Source organism: Eupeodes corollae, chromosome 3 (genome assembly GCF_945859685.1).
Source record: "Eupeodes corollae chromosome 3, idEupCoro1.1, whole genome shotgun sequence".
Lineage (NCBI taxonomy): Eukaryota > Metazoa > Arthropoda > Insecta > Diptera > Syrphidae > Eupeodes > Eupeodes corollae.
The window spans coordinates 53,503,729-53,511,251 of record NC_079149.1 but is presented as its reverse complement, the minus strand read 5'-3'; the positions used below and the strand labels follow the sequence as shown (position 1 = coordinate 53,511,251).

Sequence of the window (7,523 nt, the reverse complement as noted above, 5' to 3'; positions counted from 1 at the left end):
AGTAGATACATACATTTTTCCAATTACAACATTTTGGAGTTATAGGTACAAATTTTTTTAATCTATCAAAGATTTTGAAGCATTAAAAGCCGGATCGATATTATTGGAGTTGCGAGACGTCGTTGACGCCAAGATAGGAAACTAAGGTGTACCTACATACATACAATCCATCAAGAACGAGTAACCGAACCCCGTTTAGGAACTTTCAAGTAAATTATGTACAAAATTATACATACTTTACCTATAAATATATATGTAGTTAGGTACACACATAATGTAAATGGCCGAACCTTAATTTTGTGCCGTTTTCTTTCTACGCCGCCACTCTCTCTTTCTTAATTATGAGGGAGTTCATTTTGCATTCGCATATTTTGCTTTAGTGTTTTAGCTGTTTTGTTATTGTGTTATTGCCATCACATTCGTAGATATATATAGGTATAAATACTATGTATATAATAGAGGGATAGAAAAAGGGAAAAGATGGCTGACATATTGTGGCTCCAACAATAGGTGATCGTATTCAAATTTAAAACTTATGATTTTATTTTTATTTAGTAAAGTTGAAAGTACGCATACTACTTAGTTGTTGGCGTGCCGTTTGGGGGGCTATGAGTTACATAAATAGTGTTTGGATTGAAGATGTTAAATTTGAGCTTTTAGTTTTTGATTAATTAGGTGGAGGCGAGAAGAATTATGAGTACTACACATTATTTGTATGAAGAAAGATAAAATGATTTAGTTTATATCTAATAAACTGTATTAAGTAACTGCTATTAATGGGTACATTAATCTTTTGAAGATCATTTGAGCCATTAGTCGAATAAACCCTTGCACGTCATCTGACGGAACAGTACCTTATATCAATATCACAAATTCGTCTTTTATTTAGAAATTCGGTATTCAGTATCAGGAGGAATAAATAAATAGGCATTTACATACAAAATTGTTAGGCAAAAGCTGAGAAAACCTAACAAGAAATTAGATTAAAGAAATTCTCATAGATAGGCCGGGCCTTGTTACTTATAAACGGTGACTTTTAAGAGCTTGAGAACTTTAAAAAAAAAAACGCATAAAATTTGCAAAATCTCATCGATTCGTTATTTGAAACGTTAGATTGGTCCATGACATTTACTTTTTAAAGATAATTTCATTTAAATGTTGACTGCGGCTGCGTCTTAGGTGGTCCATTCGGAAAGTCCAATTTTGGGTAACTTTTTCGAGCATTTCGGCCGGAATAGCCCGAATTTCTGTCTTCCAAAGCTGGAAAAGTTGCTGGCTTATTTGTGTAGACTTTAGACTTGACGTAGCCCCACAAAAAATAGTCTAAAGGCGTCAAATCGCATGATCTTGGTGGCCAACTTACCGGTCCATTCCTTGAGATGAATTGTTCTCCGAAGTTTTCCCTCAAAATGGCCATAGAATCGCGAGCTTTGTGCATGTAGCGCCATCTTGTTGAAACCACATGTCAACCAAGTTCAGTTCTTCCATTTTTGGCAACAAAAAGTTTGTTAGCATTGAACGATAGCGATCGCCATTCACCGTAACGTTGCGTCCAACAGCATCTTTGAAAACATACGGTCCAATGATTACACCAGCGTACAAACCACACCAAACAGTGCATTTTTCGGGATGCATGGGCAGTTCTTGAACGGCTTCTGGTTGCTCTTCACTCCAAATGCGGCAATTTTGCTTATTTACGTAGCCATTCAACCAGAAATGAGCCTCATCGCTGAACAAAATTTGTCGATAAAAAAGCGGATTTTTTGCCAACTTTTCTAGGGCCCATTCACTGAAAATTCGACGTTGTGGCAGATCGTTCGGCTTCAGTTCTTGCACGAGCTGTATTTTATACGGTTTTACACCAAGATCTTTGCGTAAAATCTTCCATGTGGTCGAATAACACAAACCCAATTGCTGCGAACGGCGACGAATCGACATTTCACGGTCTTCAGCAACACTCTCAGAAACAGACGCAATATTCTCTTCTGTACGCATTCGTGTGGTTGGTTTAATGTCCAATAAAGTAAACTGAGTGCGAAACTTGGTCACAATCGCATTAATTGTTTGCTCACTTGGTCGATTATGTAGACCATAAATCGGACGTAAAGCGCGAAACACATTTCGAACCGAACACTGATTTTGGTAATAAAATTCAATGATTTGCAAGCGTTGCTCGTTAGTTAGTCTATTCATGCTTAAATGTCAAAGCATACTGAGCATCTTTCTCTTTGACACTATGTCTGAAATCCCGCGTTATCTGTCAAATACTAATGCATGAAAATCCTAACCTCAAAAAAATCACCCTTTACATAACTCAAAACAATTCCTGTGTGCGAATAATGTCAGAGATGGAGGTTTTTTTTGCCGATTCCGAATGGCAAATTTGAAAAAGGACTTCGACAAAAATTAGAGGAAGAAACTTTAGATAGCACAAGCTGGTAGTGAACCTAAGACTTCTGACATGACAGTCCTTTGCATTTTTTTAAATTAATTTTTATTAATTTTTGTATTAAAACCATCTTAAAGCTTGACAAAAATTCATAAAACTAACCATAACTTACTGGCCCCATACAGACACCCTCAAGTTAAACTATGCGAATCTGAAGTGAAAGGTTAACATTTCATAAGCTGAGTATGCTTTTATCAGTTGGTTAAATTCATTGACTTTCGTCTAAGTTCAACTTTATGAAAAATTCATCAATATTTAATTTCAGGTTATGAGTGTCTCCCTAGAGACAAAAATAAAATCTGTTATATACCTCTTACTTCAAAACAAATCAATGCTTTACATTATATCCTAATCATACTTTTAAAAATTAGTGATAAGTATTGATCTTCCACATGAACGTTTGTATGAAAGGGTCATTTTATTTTAAGTACGTATTGTTTTTTTGTTTAATGTTTTTGATATTTGAAATGGCTGATACAGAGATTTACCATGAAACTAAAACGTTCCTTAACATCAAACTTATATTTCAGTATTGTAATGATATATTCATACAATTTTTGGGTATACTTTCTTAGTATCTAGATGATCCATACGTAACAATAATTTCTTTTTTTAATTTCTCTTCTTTATCGGTTCAGGGTCAACATTCTAGAAATGTTTATTTTTCTCCAAAAGTTAACTTTCCTTATTAGTACACATACACATACGAACAGAACATTTTTCAAACTTTTGTATGATTAAGGGCTCCATACGAACCTAAGAATCTGAACGGTATTTAATGGTTTCTCTTCGTATTCAAATTTCATGCTCCTCTATTTAAGAAATTAGGTGTTTTTGACGATTTTTTTTTATTGATCTGTTTAGCATAAGTTCAGTTAAAAATAAAAGGGATGGTAAGCCGAAGTCTTTAGAATAATGAATAAAAAAGCAATCTTTTTCATAAGTTTGTTCAACTTCGAACAATTGTTGTCGGATTCGAAATTCTATTCAATCCTTACATTCAAGTGTTTTCAAAAAAGAGGAAAACAAGAGCTAATATGACCTGTGAACATTTTTAATTACATCACCTGACATACAATCGTACAATTTAAATCGTTTATAAAATAAACAATACATTTTCTTCAACAATAAACACTTTAAAGGACCTTGGTGTAATAAAACATATAGATTTTTAAGTAGCAAAAGGTAACTCAATATTGGGATTCATCTTACTGAATTCAAAAGAGTTCTGTAATCAATATACTTTAAAATGTCTATTTTACATGTAAGATCCACTTTTGAATATTGTAGTACTATTTGCTGACCTTTGTATGAAGCCCACTATTTGAGAATTGTAAAAATCAAAAAACCATTTACTAGAAACTAGAGTATTAATGAAAAGGCTTAATTTTAATATAGATATGCCTTTCTATGGAACAAGATGTAAATTATTTGACGTTATGTTCATTCCTGACGTATTGGCTAATCATTGATTGTTCCGATATATTAGCTTTAAATTATTTCAATATTCCTGCGAGGTTTCTTAGAAACCGATTTTTTTTTTTAAGATTCCATACCACAGAACCATTAAAATCAATTATAAATTAGGTGGCGCAACAGTCCGTTGAGAACCAGGGCCTAGTGACTTACAACTCTCAACCATTCCTGTGTGCGAGTAATTGCAGGGATGGAGGGGACCTACAGTTTATATGCCGAATCCGAACGGTTAATTTGAGAAAGAACTTTTTCATGACAAGAATTACTCTTGGAGAATTTGTCAGTTCCTCGCAAGAGGCTGTACCCATGAATAAAACGTTAGGTGGCACAGGCAGGGATCGAACCAAAGACCTTTCGCATGACAGTCCAACGCACTAACCATCATGCCACGGGTACTATACCAAAGAACCATTGGGTAGGAGTTTAAGACAAACTAATAGTAAGTAACCTTAAGTAACCTTTATAGTAACAGTGATTAAAATAATTGTAATTTATTATCTAGTAATAACTGAAGAATTGTTACTTTGTTTGATGGAATAAACCAAACTAATCTACACAATCCAAACTAAACACAACTCACACACAGACCATGATTCTTTACATGTTGTGGCACTACCAAATTTAATATTTAACTTTTAAATAATACTTAATTTATTATTAACTATCTCAAAAGCTACTCAAATTATCATTTAAACAAATGTTCTTATGGAGGTGCTTCAACTTTAACAGTAAGTACGATCCAGTTAAAACAACCAGTTCTAAAAATTTGTATTATAATTTATAACTTTTAACTAAATCATTTAGGTACCTATCTACTAAAAATTTAGAAGTCACCGAACCGAAACCTCTTTCTTATTAAAAATTCAGTGATTTTCTCATACCTATCGATTAAAAAGGTAAAAATGTTTATTCTCGTACATATATGTAGGAACTTCTTACAAAGCTAAAACTTTCTTGCTAACTTTAAGATTTTAAATCGTTTACATAATTTGCTCCAGATATTTTTGTATTTTTTCGGCACACAAACTTGTTTCTTGTCAATAAAAGGCATAGTATTAAATAAATAATTACAATTTACAAACACAACCAAAAACCAACTCAAACTTACAAGCAAATACTCAAAAACATATACATACAAAAGTGCCTACAATATCTTCTTTAACATATTTCTATTAGCACCAAAATATCATAAATAAACTAAAATCAATAAAACTAGCTATTTTGAATTCTAAAATATTATTAAAATTTATTATTTACAATCACAAAATTTTGTGTGTTTAGAAGGAAAAACTCGTTTGGTTTAGACGGCACACAGCTAAAGCGCGGCAAACCGCTAAAACTTCTAATTTGAAAATCAAATGTTTGCGAAGCGAAACATTCTATACCTATCTACCTAAAGTTTGTAGCTATTTAAAAATATTTACATATTAATTTATTGTAACAATCAAAAATGTTTCGTGCGCGCGCTGCTCTCTGCTTACATAGGTCGTTTGGTCTTCGTCGTCGTTTTCTTCGTTCTCGTTGTCATCGGAGTAGTGTAATTAATTATTTAAAAAAAAAACTTGTATCTAGAACAAAAAAGCTCTTTCATTATCATCATCAACATTTACAACAAAAAAAAGCTTCCTACCTACCCCAAATCAAAATATCTAATGAAAATCACCCTGACATATAAATTTCTCAAACATATGAATTTAATTTTATACTCACGCGATCTGGCAGTACTTTTCGAGTTAGTACTAAACTAAAACTAAACTAAACACAGCCCACCACATAATGACTTGAAAATTTGTGTATGTATTTCGTGGGGTGGGGGTTTTTGTGTGATATTAAGGGCAACAAGCAGCTAACAGTATCGCGCATGATTCAGGGGTACACTTTCCATGTAAAAACCACAACAACAAAATAATATGAAAACTCATTCCAATCGAAGTATCTATGAATCTATGTATAGGTTCATTGCAGAGAGATCCCATCAAATGAAAATGTAGATCCCATCGGATTCAATTAGGGCTTACGAGCTCTTTGCTTTGCTTTTGCTTGTGCCTTTGCTATACCCTCCCTTACCCATACCCTTAAGCTATACCTATACAAAAAAAAAGTTAAATAAAATCTGTATCTGACATTGAATGGATGAAAAATGTGCGTCATTTATGTGAATTGGTAGATAGATACCTACGAGCTACGACTGTAAGAAGAATAGGGTTTAGGTTTGAAAATTATGTAGGTACGAAGCACAACAAATACCTACGACAAACAAAAAGTGAGATTTTTTATGGGTCTTTTGTTTTGCTGCCCTATGGAAATATCACTCGCTAAATATTCTGATGTACACACACGTGTTTTTCGTTTTGTTTTTCCCTTAGCGGGCGACTTTAGCCCTGAATGGGTAGGTACGCCGTACCTATAAATGTATACAAAACGTATGCGTTGGGTTTTTATATACATTTTACATACATACTACATATATCTCTACTCCAGTCCCAGTGAACAATATCAGTGCCCTTGTGTGCCCTGGCCCTCTCGTTGTTTTATGAGTATAAGACAAAGTTTGTACGTTCGTTCGTTGTTCATTGTTTTGCGCACTCTATCTAATGGGGAACATAACGGCATGATAACGAACAAGGCACTTGGCAAAGGGTTTTAAATTTAGTTTTTATTTTGTTCTAACTGTAACAGTATTGGTGAACAGATATGTACAATCGAGAGCGAGTTTTATTCTAGCTTCATATAGGTACGAGCACGAAAATGGCTGATCTGTGGGTTGAAGAACCAACTCTAAGGCGACAGACGCAGGCTGTTGAACAACGACGTGAACGGGGGAAGATTTTGAGTTTTAAGGAAAATCAATATACAACACATATGGGGTAGATGGAGGTATAGAGATATCATGCTGAACTGACAAAATCGTCTTTTGCTATCCAGCTAGCAAAAAGAAACAGAAGACTTACATAGGTTTAAGCTTTTCAGTCTTATTTCACATGTAATAATAAATTAAGCAACTTTGAACTAGACGTATGTAGATAGTTATATGTAGATACAAAAATAATAGATACGATACGTTTGAGTGAGTAGATATCTATTTGCCCAGGTAAGTAGGAAAGATGAAGGTGTTTAACTTATTCTACCTAAATCAATTTTTTTAAATTGGTTGATCTACAACATAATTTTTGTATGATATTCTTAGCTAAAACAAAATATGTTGTACGAAGTCTTTGGCAACAAAATTGTCCCTGATAGATCTTGGATTTATACACATTTTATTTGATGTGCATATATAGAAAGAAGGCATCCACAAGGATCTTTAAGTTGTCACGATTTCAACATTTTTTCTTTATCTTTCTGTTTCTTTGAACTAAATCAATAAAATGCAAACGCAATCCAAGCTTTTCAAAATATGTTATACGGAAATTACGAACATTTGAACGAAGTTAGGAGATTGTGGCTGATATTCGACACTAGAACTGAACCATTACACTAGGTTTTCGGTTTATGAATTTTGATAAATAAAGTATTTTGATAAATTAAGGATTCAACCGATCGAAGTTTAAATAGTTTCAGCTTCCAATAAATAGAATAACAAGAGTGAAAGGCATGA

The 7,523-nt window shown here is 33.4% G+C and overlaps 1 protein-coding gene across 8 annotated transcripts in view; it reads right to left on the bottom strand.

Annotated features, from left to right (window-relative positions):
• LOC129951149 (longitudinals lacking protein, isoforms F/I/K/T) overlaps nucleotides 1-7,523 on the bottom strand; it is a 125,746-nt gene that overhangs the window by 103,716 nt on the left and 14,507 nt on the right. The window lies entirely within an intron of this gene.